The following is a 22,100-nucleotide window of genomic DNA, read 5'->3' on the forward strand; positions in this document are numbered from 1 at the left end:
TGGGTTCCTAAGAAGTGTTCGGTAAGGTTGATAGGATCAAAATACAGGACAAAGCGATCTTTTCTGATTTCTCTGCCAACGTAACTAAGCAACATTGTTAACCCATGCTCTTATCAATGTGTGATCATTTATACACTACATGTATCATGCAAACATCAATTATTCATATATTCAATTAATTTTTGGATTACACAGGTGGCTTAATAAGTCAAGAATGAAGCCATATCTGAGAGTGCCTTAAGAAGAGAGGAGATAAATGTAACTAAATGTCAAGGAACTGAGAGAAAAGTGTTTGAAGAAATTAAAATTCAGAATATCGTTTAAAAATATCGATCGTTGGTTAATTTTATGTGTGACCTTGGCTGAGCCATAATGCCCACATATTTGGTCACACATTATTCTGGATATTTCTATGAAGGTATTTTTGACGAGGTTTACATTTAAATCAGCAGACTTTTTTACAACCACTTTAATGAAGTATGATTGATGTGTAAAAAAAAGCTGTACATATTTAATATATGCAAGTTGATAAATTTGGATATAAGTCTACATCTATGATATCATCACCACTATCCAGGACATAGACCTATCTAACTCCTCTTATAATTTTGTGGTAGGGTCCCCTCCCTAAGGAGAAAAAAAAGAGAGAGAGAAAAGAAAAAAAAAAAAAAACTTCAAGGTAACCTGGCTATGCGCCTCCATGACAACTTCCCTCATGACCTTGTAAATTGAGACTACTTAATCAGACTACATGTTTGTGTGTGTTACCATATATGGAAGACAAAGAAATAGAAAATGTATAAAAAAAACTATGCTGCTGGTCGTTTGGGGCTCAGTTCTTTGGGTGTGAACCCAATGAGTGGTTCCGGCATGAATAAAGTTGCTTCCTGGAAAGAAAAGCCTCGGTGTCACGACTCTCTGTGCGAAAATCCTGCTACCATTTCCTCCCACTCCCACTCCCATTACCATTATATTATTATTATTATTATTATTATTATTATTTTCCCAAGGAGTTTATTTGGGCATACCTGGGGAGAGGGAGGCTCTGCATCTTAAAGAAAGTGTTGGGGCTCTTGGTGGTGAAGCTGTGTCTTGTGCTGGTGATGCAGGGTCCAGGAGGGCAGTGGGAACTTGATCGCCAGTTCGGAGTTTGACCGGGTGGGAGAGCAGGGTAACAAATTAGAGCCTTCGCAGGCTCTTTTGCAAAACGGAGAGGGCCCGAGATGCCTCCCTTTAAGTCCCATGTACTGGTGCCAAAGCTGGATTAGAACACTAAGAAATGGAACATCTGAGAAAGTGATGAAAATAAAGAGGAGGGTGTTGTAATTGACGTGGCAATGGACAAAATGCCCCATGCCTTCTGACCCCTAAGACAAAGGAAACATTAAATAGGAATCACCCCCAAACTCCTAGGAGAAAACTTGCATTCTTTCTCTGTCTTTTCAAGTTGTAAATCTTTTCCTGTCTTTGAAGATAACAAAAACGCTGCCCACAGAGACTAAGGAAAAAGAAGGGAGGGGACTTTTAAAACGTAGAAATTCCCTTGTCAATTGCTTTGTAATGCACCACCACAACTAACTAAATTCCAAATACATCCAAGTGTTCCAAAAGGGACTTGTATGGTTAAAAGCTGTGCTTTTAATCCTTTTGTTTTTTAGCGAGTGCTGCGGGAGGTCATTGAGAAGCCGTGACCACAAGATGACCCTTGAGGTGGACTCATTTCATTTGTCCTGGTATAATGCCATCAGTCATCATTTTGAAATGTAAGCATGTATGTCACAGAAATAATCAAATTCCTTTGTCAATTGCAATGTAATGAACTCTCACCACGTTTTTAATTGTGGCAATTTTTAAGTCTGGTCATTTGCAGACAATTATCGTTTCACTCTGATGCTTCGGAAAAAAATGTATTCCTACAAAAGTGCTTCATCTTCTGGGGCGCCTGGGTGGCTCAGTTGGTTGAGCATCTTGATTTCGGCTCAGGTCACGATCCAGTGGTTGTGGGATCGAGCCCTTCACTGAGCTCCACGTTGAGCTTAAAAATTGCTTCCTTCAGCGACATTCATAGAAATGACTTTAACAAGTACAGGTTTCTGATAACGAAGATCAATTTGCTTTCAGGTAGGAGGGACAATGATGAACTTTTCAGCTGCTCCCACAAGGCTGCCTGCACAGATACAGAATATGTGACAGGATAGTAGCTGGGACCCATCCCTGTTCTTCCTCCATCAGTAAAATGGGCCCATTACATTGATAGTAGAATGTTAACTAGTGAAGATTTGCCTCTGAAGCAGGACACCTTACAGACTTTGCTGGGCCATCTGTGAGGGCTAAGATGGGCAATAAACCCATGAAAAACTCAAGGCCCAGGCACCACTGTAAGGTTTTGGGAGTCATCTGGTCAGGTAAAATGGATGTTGTACCAAAAGTTGTGATTGATAAGGTCCAAATTCATACAACCCTTAAGAATGTGAAAGAGGTTGGGATGCCTGGGTGGCTCAGTTGGTTAAGTGACCGACTTAGGCTCAGGTCACGATCTTTCAGTTTGTGAGTTCGAGCCCCGTGTCGGGCTCTGTGCTGACAGCTCAGAGCCTGGAGCCACTTCACATTTTATGTCTCCCCCTCTCTCTACCCTTCCCCTGCTCACGCTTTCTGTCTCTCAGTCTCTCAATAATAAATAAATGTTAAAAAAAAGTTAAAAAAAAAAAAAGGAATGTGAAAGAGGTGCAAGTCTTTGTAGGGATTTGGGGGTTTGGGAAGATTTTTAATCCACACCTGGCACAGTGCCCCCATCCCTTGTGCTGTCTGATAAAGAAAGGGCATGTGTGGGACTGGGAATCAGAGCAACAAGCTGCCTTTGAGAAGGCAACAATACCAACAAAGCAGATTAAAGTTCTGGGGTCCCCTAAGCAGGGTTAACATTTGAGTTAGCTGTGTCTTTGAATTTAGAAGGTATGGGCCAGACCCTCTGGTAGAGACAATAAGGGAAGAAATGCCCCCAGAATTTTGGCCCCAGCTCTGGAAGGGGGTAGAAACCCAATATCCCTTCTGGGAGTGTTTGTGGCACTCCTCCAGCTAAAGCCTTTCACAAAGCCACCAGTAGGCTGAGCTCAGAGCAGTCTGGCTGGCGATCAATCCCTCAGGAGCCCTAAACATTAACCCTTTGCACTAACAATTGGGCTATTATAAAGGGATTATTCCTATGGCTTGGACAACTGAGGAGTGAATGATCATAAATAAGCCCTTCTAGGGACAAGATCTGTGGAAAGACTTTGGGGTCTATCTACAAGAGCCTAAGGCAGCCGTCAGTGTTTTTCATGTTTCCGCTCATAAGACACTGAGAGCCCCTGGTAATTAGGAAGTTGATGTCCTAGCTCGGGTATGAGTCCTAGCTATTGACCCCATCAGTACATACAGTAGATTGGGTATGTAAAAAGAGCGGCTACCATGGTGCCCAAATAAGATGGCATATTGCCAGGAATCCCAATTGCCCTTGAAGAATAGTGACTTGGTTAATGTAGTAACAGCATGTCTTGTGCGTTTTAAACAATGCCCAAGGCAACCAACCAAAAGAATCCTGAGTTTCCAACCAGTGAGGGATTGGCATACTGATTTTGTTGGCCCTTTCCTTCTGAGTAAGGGATCTAAATATGCCTTGATTTGTGTGGACACTACATCCGGCCTAACCTAAGCTTTTCTCTATTATTGTGCAGACTAGGCTGCCACCATTAGAGGATTATAAAAGATATATACCACCTATAGATACCTTCATTGACAAGACAGTCCTTAAGGAACACATTTCAAAAGCCATAACATGCAAGACTGCTTTTATATTCCCTATAACCCACAAGCAAAAGGGTTGGCTGAGAAGAAAAAATGGAATATTAAAGCAGTAGGTTAAATTATTGACAGGTAGGGGCGCCTGGGTGGCGCAGTCGGTTAAGCGTCCGACTTCAGCCAGGTCACGATCTCGCGGTCCGTGAGTTCGAGCCCCGCGTCAGGCTCTGGGCTGATGGCTCGGAGCCTGGAGCCTGTTTCCGATTCTGTGTCTCCCTCTCTCTCTGCCCCTCCCCCGTTCATGCTCTGTCTCTCTCTGTCCCAAAAATAAATAAAAACTTGAAAAAAAAATTAAAAAAAAAATTATTGACAGGTAAAAACCATCTCGGCCAGGTAGACTGAAGTATTGGTCCAGGCTTGAATACATGTGAATAATCACCCACTAGGTCCTGTTGCCCCACAGTTCAAGCAGGGGACCCTTGCCAAGGCACCCAATACTGTGAAGGTATGGAGGTTATGGGAAACAACCATGGTTATGGAGGTTTCCACCATGGATAACCATGCTGCAAGATCATTCTGGAATTTACAGTGGGAGGTCTTGCTGAGATGGGTGAGTTATTCACACCCCCAGGTCAAGGGGAACTACTCAGTCTCCACAAGGATCCCAATGTCCTACTTCAGGCTGGACCTGCTAAAATGTCTTATACCTGAAATGGAGCACACATCATTGAAAGAGGGAAAAAGGCGGGGCTCCTGTGTGGCATATCCCACCCCTAGCCCATCACTTCATGCCTGATAATGCTGCCTCCCCTAGCCAACATGTACACTAGGCAAAGCCAAGTCAGATTCCTAAAACTACTAGCCTCCCTCTTTTTAAGGCCAATGGATACTATATTCCACTAGTATGATCAATTGGCAGCCATCTTTGTCTCCTTGATTTGCCTGGAGGATAGTATAGTGCACATAGAAGCCTTTACTAAATTCACCCAGCAAGCCATAACTGCTAGCCAACGAAACCCATCCTTACTGAACACTGAAATGTCTCTCATGAGAAAAACTGCTTTCCAAAACGAATAGCCTAAGACATTATAGATAGATAGATAGATAGATAGATAGATATAGATATATATGCCTCCAGGAGACATCTGCGCCATTATCTAAACAGAATGTTGTGTGTTCAAACCTAAGTCACATGGGGACACAAGTAAACATCCTGAGTGATCCGACCCGCAGTTTAAGGAACTTGATAAATCGATGGTTCAGATCATGGGGCTCTTAAGGGAAAAAGCTGTCACTGATTTGGGGCATCATTATTTAATCTCTGTTTTCTTATGTATGTGCCTGTATTGTGGCCGTAGCAGCTGCCTTCAGTGCAACCAGACAGCCATCGAAAGGGCCACTTCCATGCTCGGGAAGCCCCTTGTTGACCACGCAGGGCCATGGCAGAAGAGGGTGGCATGTGAGATTGTAAGAGCTGGCCACAAGGAGTGGAGTGTTGGGGAAGGTCATCAAAAAGATGTGACTGCCGGTTGCCCTGTGAACGGGACCCGGGCAATCAGAAGCTTCACACCGTCTCTTCTATCCTTGGAATGTGGGTTCCACCTGCCTTTCCCATTCCCAGAAGCTGCTCCAAGGACACAGCTTTGAGATAGTGATGTGGCGAGGAGAACATCTGCAGAGTGTACATGACTGAACCCAGCGAAGGTCTCTTTATGAACGTTTAAGATTGGGGGGGGGGCAGGTGCGAGGATCCATTTGTCTTGCTGCTACTCAAGACGAGCCTTGTATGCAAGTTCCCTTTGCTTCTTAAAACTGCCACCTACTAACGTGGAGTGGCCTGCCTCTTTCTTTGGTCTCTCCCAGCCCTCCACGTTCAGGGACCAGTTTCGGATTACACCCAGGGAGCTCCTGAGGAGGTTACAAACTAACAATTTTGTTGATTGTTTCTTTTGCCATCCAGAAGTTTTTAAATTTGCTTAGTCCAACTCATTATTTTTTGGCTTTTGCTGATGGTGCTTTTGGTGTCACATCCAAAAAAGTCATTGCCAGGACCACTGTTAGTGAGCTTGTCCCCTGTGTTTTCTTCTAGGACTTTCATGGTTTCAGGTCTTCTACACGTCTTTAATCCTTTTCTTGCGTTTATTTTGTGTGTATGGTGTACAATCAGGGTCCAACTTCATTCTTCTGCATGTGATTGTCCGGTTTTCCCCATACCCTTTACTGAAGAGTCTAAGCTGTCTCCACTGAGTATTCTTGGTTCCTTTGTCAAATAACAGTTGACCACTTATGTGAGGGTTTATAAATGGATTACACTGGAGTTATAGATTATAAGTGGCTACACATATGGAAACAGCTAAAAAATATTGGCAGCTAATGAAAACAGTACACACACTATGAAAAATATTTCTTCTAAGAAAAAAAAAAAAGAGCCAAGTCTCCTGCTCTAGGTGAGGGACTTGAGGAACATGTTGGATGTTGGGATCCGTAAATCTGCAGCGCAGTGCCATCCACATACATATTAGAAAACATCAGAACTAGAAAGATATCTTTCCATCCAAGTTGAATATAGATAAAATAACCAGCTTGGAGTCTATGAAAATATGTAGAGAATTAAAGCAATGGAATGCTCTCATTTAATCAAAAAGCGTGAATGTTAAAATAATTTTATGAAAGGAATAGAAACGATTGAGGAGGCATATGCTGGCCTCCAAAATGTATTTTTAAAAATCTCTGAACAGAAAGAGAAAGGCATGGGAAGGAACCACACTCAAACATGCAAAGAGAGCTGCCTGTAACGAGAAAAACAGGTGAAAGAAGACTATGTAAGCCGGCAATGTGAGCATAGGGACCAAATATTTCTGCTCCGGACACTCCAAAGTCCCCTGGAGAGGTAGAGAACACAGGGCTGTTCAGATGTCCTGCAGGACAGTTGGTATACCGCTGCTTGTCACACTCTTGGCGATTATTCAAGAGCTATAGGCAGTTAAAGAGGTCTTCCATTTAGGTGATGAAACCTAATATATCTGAAGTGGTGTGTTTCTTGCTCAAACTGGCTTGGATCAAACTATTACAATTTTGAAAATTTGTCTACGCAGCCCTTTTCCAGAGCACATGCTTATTCCTAGGAGGTTGAGCCAGAATGGGCTATATGCCACTTCACATAGACATAGACAAAATTAGGTATATATGTATACCCATATATTAGTATATGTGTGTTAGGGTGTGGCTACGGGTGTGGAGAGGAAGAATTACAGATAAAGAGACAGCTAGATCGCTAGATGATAAATAGGTAGCCGGATAACATACATATGAAAAATAATAAATAGATGTTAGAGAGATAGATACATATATAGAAGATAGATGATAGATAGATAGATGATAGGTAGATAGATAGATGATAGATAGATAGACAGATAGATAGATGATAGATAGATGATAGATATAAGGGTCCATATATAATACAAATTGCCAATATCATGAGCTTACTGGTGACTTGTATTTTCTTTATATATTTGTGATCCCTTAATATTTTCTAATATAAGCACAATTATTTTTATAACATAGTAAGAAATCAAAACTTTTTTTAAATGTTTCAAAGCTGAAGAATTTTAGAGTGATGAACAGGTCAAGAATGAAGTTATTTCTGCAAACAGCATAAGAAGAGAGACAATAAATGCAACTGAACATCCAGAAACTGAGAGATAAGCTAAGGTTTTCTATCAGATTACGTGAACATCGTAATCACGTGCGATGATGGCAGGAACTGGGTGCGAAAGAGGAAACACTGTGAAGTGTGTACTAAATTGTAGGTGAAAAGGGAGAAATAGCGTGGAGGCTAAGGACATGTAGAGGGGCTGCCTGATTGCAAGGAAAAAGACATGCTTGCAGCATGTACAAGAGTTGAGCATTTGCAAATGGCAGTGGGAAACTTAGGAAAACTAACCACACTGCTGCATTCCTAGGAGGTAAAAGAATGAGGATTGTCTACAAAGAAGCTACAGATATGCACCCTTCTTGGAGTAGCTGGATCAAGTGAAGAGATGTTAAAACTATGCAGGTTTTGTAAACAGTGAAACTCATTCTGGAAGGCATGTTGGAGAGCTTGCATGACAGAGCAGTGGGGAGGTGACAAGATAGTGGAGAAATTTTTAGACAAGAGGATAGAAAAATATTCACCAAAGTACTTTCCATTTGGAAAGATAACCAAGGATACCAGGACTTGACAGAGAAATGTACAATTCCAGGAGACAAGATGCAATTGTAGGAGAAAAATAAGAAGAATGCAGAAATGGGAGATGAGAGTTTTCATGTAAAAATATTGCCTTGAATTATCTTCATGTATCACAGAAACTTCCAGAATAATCTCAAATCTCTAAAGCATGCGTTTCCTAATGAACCATTGCCAGAATTGCTTGACATACCTTAGCTTCTGGGTACACACCTTAGAATGTGTTTACTGTAGGAAAGGTATTTATCAGGAACAGTGATACCTTGTGAATGAGATCAGAACAGTAGAATAAATAGAATGAAACACAAACCACAGAATCCAAGGAGCTATAAGAATGTTCTACATTGTTATTGCTTTTTCCTAGGAAATAAGCTGAGTGGCAGAGAGTAAGGAAATTTATAGCAAAAAAGCTGATTAGGAGAAGCACTGATCTGCAGATGAAACCTGTCTATGCATGTAAATAAGTCATAATGAAATTACTGGCCCAGAGACCTAAGGAAATATATCAGCAATTTACCTGTGTCAAACTTTGTAAATGGCCCTTTCATTAAAGTGAGAACAAGTGAAGGTAAATTTTCAACGGATGTTAGAATCAATCATGAAGCTTTGTATTTAAAAGTCTTGTATAGGAACAGTAATAGACAAATAAGAGAATCAAAGTAGACAATCCAGGAATGAACCAGAATATATTTTAAAATTTAGTGCAAAATAAGGTTACAATTTCATATAAGTTTAGAATGCTCAATAAATGAATAAATGATATTAATTAGTAGGTTTACTAATTAGTAAGTCTACTAATATAGAAAAGGAAAGTATTAACCTTAGAATTTCTGTCTAATATGAATTCCAGATTGCTTAAAGATTGACATATAAAATATGAACATAAATAAACATTTTTTCACCCATCAAATTGGCAAAATTAAAAAAAAATTAACATGTATTCATTTTTGAGAGACAGACGGAGACAGAGCATGGGTGGGGAGAGGTAGAGAGAGAGACACAGAATCCTTAGCAGGCTCCAGGCTCTGAGCTGCCAGCACACAGCCCAATGCGGGGCTCAAACTCACGGACTGCAAGATCATGACCTGAGCTGAAGGCGGACACTTAACTGACTGAGTCACCCAAGCACCTCAGCAATTTTTTTTTAAATAATAATGCTTTATATTGCCAAGGGTACAACCGTTAAAAAAAGTTCAATACTTTGTGCATGTTGTACGCATTACTAATATTTTCTTGAGTTATATTCCAAAGTACAAAAATTTTCTTATGCTGAGGGCATGATGATTCCTGGGCTTTAAAATACATGGCCAAATATCCTTCTTGTGATGTTAATTCATGTTGAATACAGAAAAACGTAATGTACCAACAAGCAAAAAAGAAAAATAAAGGGCTTTTAAAGGTCCTATTTCCCCAAACCAGAGACAAGTTATCACTCCAGGGTATATTCTTCTAGAAAATTCTTCTACACATCTATTTATCTACACATGTGTATTGCTTTTTCCAAAGTGAGATCATGATATTAAGTTTTATGGCATTCCTGTCATTTACAAATTTATTGTGAGAATCTTTAAATTAATGGGTACAGTTCTGAAGCGCTTGTACTGATCCATTGTATGGACATGCAGTTTAGCTAATGCCCTTTTGTTGGGATTGTTTCTAAAATTTCACTATGACACTGTTACAGGGAATGTTCACGTATGAGCATGTGAACACTTTTACTGCTTGGAGACAGACACAGTTGAACTAGAACATCTCTTGTTACTTCAGCTACTGGCAAATTGGATTGCAGTCTTGGTTAGCTGAGCTATTGTTTCCTGGGAAAGTATATCTACATCTATCTATGATATATCTGTCTTTAGTATATCGATGGATTGATCAATATACATGTGTTTGTATATGCATATCTGTACCCCACAACATCAGAGCGAATTAGTAATCTATAAATTAGTCCCACTCTTGCCAAAATGGGCAACAACATTCACTGGAAACAAAAATGTGCAGTTGACTCTTGAACTGTGCAGAGGGTTAGGGGTACCGACCCCCTGTATAGTCAAAACTCCCCATACACCCTTCGACTCCCCCAAACCTTAACGAACAGCCTGCTGTTAACTGGAAGCCTTAGAGATCATATACACAGTTGCTTAAAACATATTTCGTATGTTATATGTATTATATACTGTGTTCTGACAATAAAGTAAGCTCGAGAAACGAAAATGTTATTAAGAAAATAAAGAAGGGAGAGAAGATATATTTCCGGTACTGTACTATATTTATCAAAATAAATCTGTGCATAAGTGAGCCCAGAAGTCACATCTGTGTTGTTCAAAGATCAACTGTATTTAGTGGCAAATCTATCTGTGGTCAGTGTAGCATACTCATGCAGTCCCTAGCAACGCGACCTGATGATCATCTGCAAATTTGCAATCAACTAATTCTTAGCAGAGTGATATTTTCCAGAAGCATGTCTTATTTTACTTCCGTTTAGAAACCTTACATACACCTTCTGTGAAGGTGTGGGATTTAGAACATTTCAAAAGAACCCTGAAAAGTGGGAGCTACAGAGAAATTTTACTGACTTTTTCAAAACTTTGGCTTTTCTTAGAGAAGTCAGTCAATTAGCAGGTGAATGCGTTTCTCTGTTCCATTTATTAACTGAAAATGACACTTTTAATGCTTCATTGGTTTTCGTATCTTTTTTTTTGAGATTCCTATTTTTTAACCAGTTTCATTCATTCACTTCATAAGTGATTACAGATTACCCTCTTGTTATAAGCACAGTGCCAGCGGTTTTTGAAGAAACTCGAGCAAGGTAGGAAAACAGCTAATATACTACAGGCATCATTAACATAAATTTGCACAGGTCATACAGCAGTTCCTCGCCGGAGATCACACAGCCCGTCACAAATAAGCCTGAGAATTCAGTTCTCATACACCCAGCACTCAAGTGCAGAACATTCTCCTCCTCTGAGACTTTATAATCAAGGGTAGGCAATCCTAGATAGCATACCGCAGATGGGAGAAGATGGAAGCGAAGAGGCAATATCGCCATTGGTCATGTTTGGGTTAGTCTTTCTGTCCAGGCAGGACACACTTGTCGTAAGAAGATACAATGCTTCGAGAGGAAGAAGCAGGCTGAGGACATAAGCAACAGTTCCAGTGATTGCTAACAACCTGGATACAAGCCTGAAGGTTGAGAGAGAGGAGCCGATGAGGAAATGAGAAGATATTTAGAATTTAGAACTAATGAAAAGTAAAAGGGACAGGAAGTCCAGGGAGGCTGGTCGGGGCAAAGTTAGCACATAGTGTGTGGGGGGAGAAGAGAATTTGAAATCGGTGGAGGAGATGGAGAAGATAGAACCAGGGAGGGGAAAAACTGAGCTGTGAAAATCAAACCCACTTTTCACACCACGACATACCATTTTTAACCCCGACAGAGTGCTGCTGAATGCACCAGGGATCTGAGCTACCGAATGACAAGTTCGGTGGGAAGAATCCTTAGGGAGCCTTTGAGCTAAACCCACTTATTTTCCTAAGAAAGCTGAAGTTGGTGAGGCCAAGTCACTTAAAAAGAAAAAAATCCCACCATCAGTTTTTGCCAAAAAAGGAAATAAACTTAGTTTTCCTACCTCTCAATCAAGAACTTTTTTTTTCCCCTTCAAACCTCTGCTCCAGTTATAGCCTTTCTCATCTGTTAATTTAGGCAGAAACGGACGAGGGCCAGGGCGTGAGATTTGTCAGCATAGACTGAGAGAGGTTGGCATCCCTTAACACTGTGATAGATAAAGGATTTGAAGGCCTTGTGCTTAGAGGTAGAGCTCACGTAAAAAAGTGCACTAGAATATTCAGAAGCTCATCTTACAAAACAAATCTCTCCGAGCCATCTTTTCCCACCAGTTGTGGATGGAAAAGAGGAACAGAGCTGGCCACATCTGACATAAGAGGGTGTGGCTTGAACCAGATTACAAAGTGAGTCGTGACTAATGCACACTTGTCGTTATCATTTCTCGTTAAAGCTAGATCTCAGACTGAATTGTGTATTACTCATCACCTTCTCCAAGAGCCCTACGTGCTTATTATCATGGTTCTGTGCGCCTTACTATTGCTCCAGCATTGTTTCAGCCTGCTAATCTTTACTTCTCATAAACTTCAGATGGCATTTTGAGATTAGAGCTAGAGACTCGCGAGACATCTAGGTAGATCATTTGGGCTTAGGCTACCCACAGACTTGAGTTTTATTCTGTTCCAGCCTAATATTCTGTGCTGTCACCCCTGGGTTCTGTCTAGCCCATTCTTCAGATAAAGACCTTGACTGGTCCAGAAAGGAGATTTGGTGAATTGGAGCAAAAGGTTTTATTCAGTTGAACAGTATCTATTTTGGCCAAATTAGAAAGATAGCGATGCACATAAGAGCGTGAATTTAGCTCGTAATGAGATAATTCGGTAACAACCTGCAATACCGAATAGAAATAGAGAGCTTTTCTAGTTTTGTTTTTCAATGCTCTCTGAAAATGTGTGATTCTTTTGATATTACGAGTTGTTTCCACCAAAACGGTGGGGCAGAGGTGGTCACTGAAGGCACCAGTTATGACAGATCAGCTTTCTCGACTGTAAGACCTATCAGAAACTTCAATGTTACTATATCTGGTGACATGCCAAGATAGTATCTAGAATTGCCAGAAGATATTTGGTCATGGAACTCTCTTTTTTTAGTGGAAGAATAGTTTCCATCTATTCCAGTTATCTTTTGCTGTGTAATATACCATCTCACACCCACCGATACTTATAAAACGATCATATATGAGTGTTGTTATCCCTCACATTTCTGGGATTTGCCTGGACTAGACAGTTCTTGCTTGGGATCTCTCATACAATCGCAGTGTGACAGCAGCTGGGGCTTGAAACACGAGAAGGATCATTTTCTCCGTGTCTGGAGGTCAGTGCTGGCCGTTGCCTGGGACCCAAGCTGGGTATCAGCTGGGCCACATGCCTAACGTCTCCCTACATGGCCTGGACATTCCCTCAGAGCACTGCCTCTCAGTTCCAAGGGCAAGTGTCCCAAGAGAGACCTGGGGGGAAGTTGTATCTATAACCTGCCCTAAAAAAGCATGCAGTAAAATTTCTACCATATTCTATTTATTAGAGGCAAGTCACTAAGAGGAGGGAATTAGACTCTTCTTCATGGAAGGAATGTCAAAGAATTTGAGGACATGTTTTAAAACCACCATGTTATTTCAGGTAGCATTTCTTACAGTATGGTTTGGGAAACTCTCTTTCAGATAGTTTTTGAACTAATTAGTATGAGTGCAAAGCCTTGAGCATTACAATACTAACACTTCACATATGAGTCATAGTAGCTGGTATAACAAAATGGGTCTAAAAAGTAGAAATAACACATACTTAGGTGATTTAACACCCCTGTGATCCCATACCACACAAAGGGTGAGTAAATTCAAAGTGCTATTTCCTTGTATGCTGGATTGGATTTTCCCACGAGCTGATCAAACCCGAGAATCCTTCTTGTACTTTGACCCCATATCCAGACCATACATCTAAACATGCCAGGACAGCCCCCATTTACCCCTGTTGTCTTTGCCTACCTATTGGTATTACCACTGTTTACTCTCAATATGGCTTGATTTGGATGGTAAATTATATAATGACTCATCTGTACCTACAGTCTTTATAAAAATGTACACATACATATATATATATACACATACATACATATTTTATATATATATATATACATATATATATATATAATTTATTGTCAAATTGGTTTCCATACAACACCCAGTGCTCATCCCAACAGGTGCCCTCCTTAATGCCCATCACCCACTTTCCCCTCTCCGCACCCCCCCATCAACCCTCAGTTTGTTCTCAGTATTCAAGAGTCTCTTATGGTTTTCCTCCTTCCAACTCTGTAACTTTTTTTTTTTTGCCCCCTTCCCCTCCCCCCGGTCTTCTGTTAAATTTCTCAAGATCCACGTATGAGTGAAAACATGGTATCTGTCTTTCTCTGTATGACTTATTTCACTTAGCATAACACTCTCCAGTTCTATCCATGTTGCTACAAAAAGCCATATTTCATTCTTTCTCATTGCCAAGTAGTATTCCATTGTGTATATAAACCACATCTTCTTTATCCATTCATCAGTTGTGGACATTTAGGCTCTTTCCATAATTTGGCTATTGTTTAAAGTGCTGCTATAAACATTGGGGTACAAGTGCCCCTGTGCATCAGCACTCCTGTATCCCTTGGGTCAATTCCTAGCAGTGCTATTGCTGGGTCATAGAGTAGATCTATTTTTTAATTTTTTGAGGAACCTCCACACTGTTTTCCAGAGCGGCTGCACCAGTTTGCATTCCCACCAACGGTGCAAGAGGGTTCCCGTTTCTCCACATCCTCCCAGCATCTGTTGTTTGCTGAGTTGTTAATTTTAGTCACTCTGACCAGCGTGAGGTGGCATCTCAGCGTGGCTTTGATTTTTATTTCCCTGATGATGAGTGATGTTGAGCATCTTTTCATGCACCTATTGGCCATCTGGATGTCTTCTTTAGAAAACTGTCTATTGATGTCTTCTGCCCATTTCTTCACTGGATTTTTTGTTTTTCAGGTGTGGAGTTTGGTGAGTTCTTTATAGATTTTGGATACTAGACCTTTGTCCGATATGTCATTTGCAAATATCTTTTCCCATTCCATTGGTTGCCTTTTAGTTGTGTTGATTGTTTCCTTTGCAGTGCAGAAGTTTTTATCTTCATGAGGTCCCAATAGTTCATTTTTGCCTTTAATTCCCTTGCCTTTGGAGATGTGTAAAGTAAGAAATTGCTGCGGCTAAGGTCAGAGAGGTTTTTCCCTGCTTTCTCCTCTAGGGTTTTGATGGTTTCCTCTTTCACATTCAGGTCCTTCATCCATTTTGAGTTTATTTTTGTGAATGGTGTAAGAAAGTGGTCTAGTTTCAACCTTCTGCATGTTGCTGTCCAGTTCTCCCAGCACCATTTGTTAAAGAGACTGTCTTTTTTTCCATTGGATATTCTTTCCTGCTTTGTCAAAGATGAGTTGGCCATACATTTCTGGGTCTAATTCTGGAATCTCTATTCTATTCCATTGGTCTACGTGTCTGTTTTTGTGCCAATACCATGCTGTCTTGATGATGACAGCTTTGTAGTAGAGGCTAAAGTCTGGGATTGTGATGCCTCCACTTTGGTTTTCTTCTTCAATATTACTTTGGCTCTTCGGGTCTTTTGTGGTTCCATACAAATTTTAGGATTGCTTGTTCTAGCTTCGAGAAGAATGCTGGTGCAATTTTTATTGGGATTGCATTGAATCTGTAGATTGCTTTGGGTGGTATTGACATTTTAACAATATTTATCATTCCAATCCATGAGCATGGAATGTTTTTCCATTTCTTTGTATCTTCTTCAATTTCCTTCATAAGCTTTCTATAGTTTTCAGTATACAGATCTTTTACATCCTTGGTTAAGTTTATTCCTACGTATTTTATAACTCTTGGTGCAATTGTGAATGGGATCTGTTTCTTTATTCGTCTTTCTGTTGCTTCATTATTGGTGTATAAAAGTGCAACTGATTTCTGTACATTAATTTTGGATCCTGCGACTTTGCTGAATTCATGTTATCAGTGCTAGCAGACTTTTGGTGGAGTCTATCAGGTTTTCCGTGTATAGTATCATGTCATCTGCAAAAAGTGAAAGCTTGACTTCATCTTTGCCAATTTTGATGCCTTTGATTTCCTTTTGTCTGATTGCTGATGCTAGAACTTCCGACGCTATCTTAAACAACAGCCTCCTTCTCTCTTCCTTCCCCTAGGCTGGTTACTCTGGTTAGTGGTCTGTCTAAACAGGTATATTTAATCCATTCTCTTGATACATGTTCTACATCTCCTTCTTTACACTCCTTTGTCTCTCTCTGGAATAATCAAGCCATATACTTTCTCTGTCTGGGTAACTTTATCTGTGTTTCGTTTTCCCCGCCTCCTTCTTTATTTTCCTTTCTCTCTCTCTGGATTAAGCCTTTTAGTCTCCCCGCCTAGTCAGTATTTATTCTTTCTCCACCCCCCACCCCCGTTCCTGTCCTTTCTCTCTTTGTCCGTGCTCTTCCATCAGCACCACCCCCCACCCTCGTCTTTACTTGTAGTCAGTGTTTTGGGGTTTTTTGTTTTTAGTCTTTAGTTTTTTGTTTTTGTTTATTTGTTTGTGTGTTTGCATGTTTTTGTCTCCTGTTTGTCTATCTGTTTTCCTTTCCAGGGCTACTCCAAGGAAAAAAATCAAAGCACACCAAGTGGGGGGTCCAAAATATCACTACGAGTAGGGTAATAAAATAACCAAAGTACAACAACAGAGAGCAAGTAACAATCTCTGAAAAAACACCTCCTGGACAGTGTATGACCGCCCTTTAATATAGCAATGCCTATAGGTGTGGAGCACACAGCAAGCTTTTAAAATGCATAAGGGACAGAAAACTAGCCAAAATGAGCAAACTCTTAATCAGATACTTGCAAGCTTTTCTACTCACATGTAGTTTTTATGTCATGTTCATTCCCCCCTTTCTCAATTTCTATGGCTATGCCTGGTCTTCTGTAATGTTCCAGTGTATAAATTGGCTCCCCGGGGCGCCCGGGTGGCTCAGTCTGTTGAGCGTCTGACTACAGCTCAGGTCACGATCTCGCAGTGTGAGTTCGAGCCCCGCGTCGGGCTCTGTGCTGACAGCTGGGAGCCTGGAGTCTGCTTCAGATTCTGTGTCTCCCTCTCTCTTTGCCCCTCCCCCGCTCATGCTCTGTCTCTCTCTCTCTGTCAAAAATAAACATAAGCATTAAAAAAATATTTTAAAAAAATTGCCCCCCCTAAGCCTAAGCTTTTTCTCCTAAGGAATATTTTACGTGTCTCATTTAGACTAATCTTTCCAAAACATGACTTCCATCTTTTCTGTAGTCTTCACGAATTTCCCCTGCATCTAGCCACCCTAAGTTCTTCACAGCAGTTTAACCGGTGTTACCACCCATAGACTCAATCTGTCTCATACCAGAATTTTGTCAATCCTAAATAGCATGGCACATGTAAACTATTGTCTCTATTCTGTTCCACACCTGGTAGACCTTATTAGTAGAAATAGTTGCCCCTTCTAGACTAAGGAATAAAATGGTCTAATCATACCTGCTAGATTTCTGTGACAGTTTCGGTGTCCCTTTGGTCATCCAGACATTTATATTTCCAGAAAAGAGTTCTAGATACAAGTTATTTGGCTGATAACCCCCTTCTCCAACCTAACCAAGTCTTGGCCTCCCTCCACTGTCCTCTGTTTCTGATTTGGGATTTTGTTTACTTTTTGGCAGGGAGAGAGGTCCTTGTGCCTGTCGCAGTCTCACTTTAAGCCTGGAGCTCTGCTCGAGACCCAAATCAGTGTGAGAGATCTTACATCCATGGGCAGTTCTCACAAATAATAATTGCCTCCTTAATTTCTTGCAGAAATCTGAAAATTAACCTTTGCCTGAAGTCCCCACCATTTTGTTCTGAATGCCTGATTCATTGGCCACCTGAGTTATTTGCCAAGTCATATACTATCTTTTTCACCCACTTGTGTCTCTGGAGTCAGTCTTGTAGGCAAGTTACTTTCCCCAGCAGCTTTTTTGCCAAAGTCAGTGCAAACAGACCTTATTTTGTACCTAAATCTGTAGTGATAACACTGTTTAAATTTATTCCAGAATAGGTGGCCCCACATAACTTATCTTCCTCTAGGTGTTCCCCCTTCCTTCCTGTCGTTCCCAAAGCAAATCTGTTTTATCCAGGCTAGTCTGGAAGTCCTTTTCTCACTTATATGTAGAATCTAAAAAAAAAAAAAAAAGTTTAAAAAGAAGTCAAACTCATAGTGACAGCAGAATGGTGGTAACCAGAGGTGAGAAGGTGAGAGAAAAGTAATAATACGAGTAAATTCTGGAGACCTAATATACAGCATGGTGACTAGATTTAACACTAATGAGCCATAAACTTGCAATTTGCCAAGAGGGTAGGTCTCCAGTGTTTTTACCACAAGAAAAAAAAAGGTAGCAGTGAGAGGTGATGGATATATTAATTAGTCTGATTGTGGCAATGAGCTCATAATGTATGCATATCTCAGAACATCTTGCTATGCACCTTAGATATATGCAAATTTTCTTTGTCAAAAAAGCTAACAAAAATCAAAATAAACTAAAATTACTTTATACCTTGTTACTCGCTCACCTCCCCTACTCAGATATCATCAAAAGACAGACCTTCCCTGACTTATAGTGCATTGGCTTATGATTTTTTGACTTACAAGGGCATTAAAGTGGTACACCATCGGTAGAAATTTGTACTTTGAGTTTCGAATTTAGCTTTTTCACCAGACTATTGCCACGCGATGCAATATTTCCTCATGATGCTGGGTGGTGGCCGCAAGCCACAGCCCCTGGTCAGCCACCCAGATCACAATGGCAAATGACCAATATACCGACAATCATTCCAGACTCAGGCAATTGCGTATTTCACTTCCAGTACGGTATTCAATAAATTACATGAGGTATTCGATACTTTAGTATAAAACAGTCTCTGTGTTGGATGAGTTTGCTTAACTGTGGGCTCACGTAAATGTTCTCAGCACGTTTAAGGCTAATCTATGATGTTGGGTAGGTTAAGTGTATTAAATGCATTTTTTCCAACTTGGGATATTTTCAGTGTACAATGGTTTATTGCAAAAACTGAAGATCAAACAACACAAATCTCAAGAGATATTAGAGAATTCTTAGAACTTAATAGAAATGTGACCTCGCTCCCACAGACAAAACTCTATGTTCTCTAGAAGGTTAAATTGATAAACACAGAAAGAGTTCTGGAATCATTCAAGTTGGCCTAAAAGAGAGAATGGCAAAGAGCCAAGGATTACTGAGCCAAGACGTCCTTCTCAGTGGGAGTCTAAAGTTTGGGGCACTTTTTTTTCCCTCAAAGATAAACTTTTAAAAGGGAGAAAAAGAGTGAGAATACTGAGTACGCAAAATGGTAAGGGATGATACAAACGGAGTATTAACAAAGGCAAAACATTACAGAAGGGAGAGGGTGGAAATACCAAAGATAAAATCCCAACATTACAATTTGTATCGTGGCATTTACCTTCGTTGAAAGTAAAATCAGTGATTTTGAACCCCTATTTGGTTCGTAACACCCTCAGGAAATTTGAGGACGTCAGTGGATTTTATCCCAGATGAATGCAAAAGAGAAAATTTCTGCATAGATTTTTATGTGGGAGACACTGACTCCTGAAGTCCGTTTAGAGATCCGGTTTCAAAATCAATGTTCTAGAACGTACACTGATTCTTGATACCAAAGGTAGACTATAATAATGTTGGCAAGGAGGTTGTTCTTACCCTGCTGTCGTTCTCATCATCACCCCCTCGAATTAACCAGCCAGGACGAGGGAGGCCTTGCCTCCAAAGGGCCGCCTACATTTCTTTTCTTTGTCAGGAAGCCTCACTTCCTGAGAAGGCAAGGCGCCTTGTCCTGGAACATTTCACCCACTTCCCAGAATACTAACCTCCTATTGCATTTTTTGGTAATTTTCAAAGCCTGAGAAGTTCACTAGGGATGGCGAGGAAGCCAGGAAAATGGAGTAGGCTTTGCCTGGAAGTTTTAGGCTCTGACCTCAGAGCAACAGACTGTGTGGCCTTAGGTAATTCACTTAACCTCTCTCCGTCTCAGTTTTCTCGTGTCGAAAATAATACAGCCAGTAAGATGATTTTTAATTTCCCTTTCTGGACTTTAGATGCCTCTAGGAGGAGGTGAGACGAGACTTGGGTTTGGAGGTTCTGGTAGGATTAATAAACGGGGGAGAAAGTCCATTCTGCACTTTTGGTAAACCTTTATTAAATCTCCAAAGTGTTTTAGGGGCTGGCTTTAAAATTTTCTATAAAGAAACAGACATATGAGGTTAACTTTATATAAAGGGTGGGGGGTGTTATTTTGGAGCAGGAATGCCTTCCATTTGTAATACACTGTAGCACATCTCTTGAAAATAGACAAGTCACCAAGATGTTTCTTCATTCTGTTATCTCTGTGGGGCCATATTCTCAGGTAATACACATCAGGCCATAGACATTTCTGTTTTGTAGGAACATTCCCAATGTGTCACACTAAGGAATGCTGGGCTCCCGCTTTGTTTTACTTTTCTGAATTTCACTCTTCATGTTTCCACAGAGCAATAGAAGCATACGGCTGTGACTATTAAGGTGATGAAAACACAAGCTCGTTGAGAAGGTACTACACCTTTGTAAATTTCACATATGCGTTTATATGTTATACATACTTAAGTATAGTTATATATAAACTATATACATGTATTCACATATCTATTTATATCTTATATATTAACGTATTCACATTTATGTCTTCACCTAAAATATACCAGCTTCCTGAATAGATACCAAGATGAAGCAAAATATCTTTCCCGGCATTGAAGAGCTCACAATCTGTCATAAAATTCAAACATTTTCTGATCTTTCTTGTCCAGTGTTACTTGAAACGTTATTCCATTTATTTAGCTATTTGTCATTTTGAAAATGTTTACACTAACATTTAATTGGACTTAGGCTCACGGGATACATATTTGGTAATGAATTCTGAGCTTTGCTTTGCCTATATAGGCTAAAAGAGGCAATAAAATTCAAAGGAAGGGCTTTTTTTTTTTTTACATTTTTCTTTTCTTTTCCCTTTTCTCCCCTTCACTTCTTTCCTGTAAGTATTCTATCCTTCCTGTGTGAGTCTAAGAAATCAAATATCAAACTACTAATTTTAAAACTCTCCAAGGGGCACCTGGGTGGCTCAGTCGGTTATGTGTCGGACATGATCTCACGTCATGATCTCACAGTTGGTGGGTTCGAGCCCTGCCTCGGGCTCCCTGCTGACAATGCAGAGCGTGTTTGGGATTCTCTCTCTCCCACTCTCTCTGTCCCTCCCCTGCTCATGCCCTCTCTCTCTCTCTCTCTCAAAATACATAAACTTAAAAAAAAAATCTTCAAGATTTCAGTCAAGTCTTCATGTTCTAAGGTCTCTTATAATGTGTTTGTAATTTTACATACTGTTGGCATAAGCAGTAGCCTACACCGGCACATTCGTTTTCAGCAAATGAGTATATTGAAAACTAATTCCTATGGCCACAATGAACGAAGACCATCCATGTAACCACTAAGCACTCTATGAGATCATACATAACATGCTGGCAATAAGACCCCAAAGTTGGATTTTCTTGACATGCCAGCATTTTTAGGCACGGTGCTAGAGCCGGGACCAGTAAAACTAATGGAAAGCCAGCATGAAATCAACTGTAAAAGTCAGATAAAAACAGTGGCTTGATTCTAAGACAATCCAGGTTCCAAAATGAAATGGAAGGTGCTGGGATTTCATGAACATTTTCAAAAAAGTAACCCTGAAAATTTATGAGGAAATTTATAAAGTTGGAAGTTAGTTCCCCTAAGGTTTGTGTCCGTAATTCTTGTCTCAGGCTGATTTAAAATGTCTACACTCTGCTCACGGGCTCTGCAGGCACCACGTCCCATCACGTTTCAAACAGCAAATGATTCCACAGAGCCCTGTTGGTTCCGAATCAATGTTTCTCTTTATTAACTAATTGTTGTTATTACTAGTAATAATCATGTAGTGAAATTGCTCAAGTTTCATAAGTGAGCTAAGCTCATAGTTCTGGAAGAACTCCCAGAATGAATAGTTAAGCTAAATATGTAGTGTTTGCCAATCACAAAGGAAACCAATGGAATATAAGAAACACATGGTGGTAACACAGGGCAGAATTGTATGCACTTCTAGTATTCATTTCCTGTTTCTTGCTGAGGATGCACAGCTATGTCCAGGCCTAGGACAAAATGTATCAGCGAGCAATGACTGTTTTTTGTAATCCTTACTCCGTGATCAGCAATCTTCCCATCAGCCGTTCCATTTTGGGGGTGGTTTCTTCCACAATACCTTAAGAACGGAGTGTCCTTGTGAAGCTAGTGACTATCTATTGATTACCTATTATATAAGGGGAATGTTCTAGAGGCTATAGATAAAACAGAGC

General features: G+C 40.4%; 1 long non-coding RNA gene across 1 annotated transcript in view; it reads left to right on the plus strand.

Annotated features, from left to right (window-relative positions):
* Positions 1–22,100, plus strand: part of LOC113604716 (uncharacterized) — a 42,351-nt gene that overhangs the window by 8,788 nt on the left and 11,463 nt on the right. Inside the window, exon 2 of the long non-coding RNA XR_003426742.2 lies at positions 1,659–1,763. This is a non-coding gene — a long non-coding RNA (uncharacterized LOC113604716). The remainder of the gene's footprint in view (positions 1–1,658; positions 1,764–22,100) is intronic.

Source organism: Acinonyx jubatus, chromosome B1 (assembly GCF_027475565.1).
Source record: "Acinonyx jubatus isolate Ajub_Pintada_27869175 chromosome B1, VMU_Ajub_asm_v1.0, whole genome shotgun sequence".
NCBI classification, from domain to species: Eukaryota; Metazoa; Chordata; class Mammalia; order Carnivora; family Felidae; genus Acinonyx; species Acinonyx jubatus.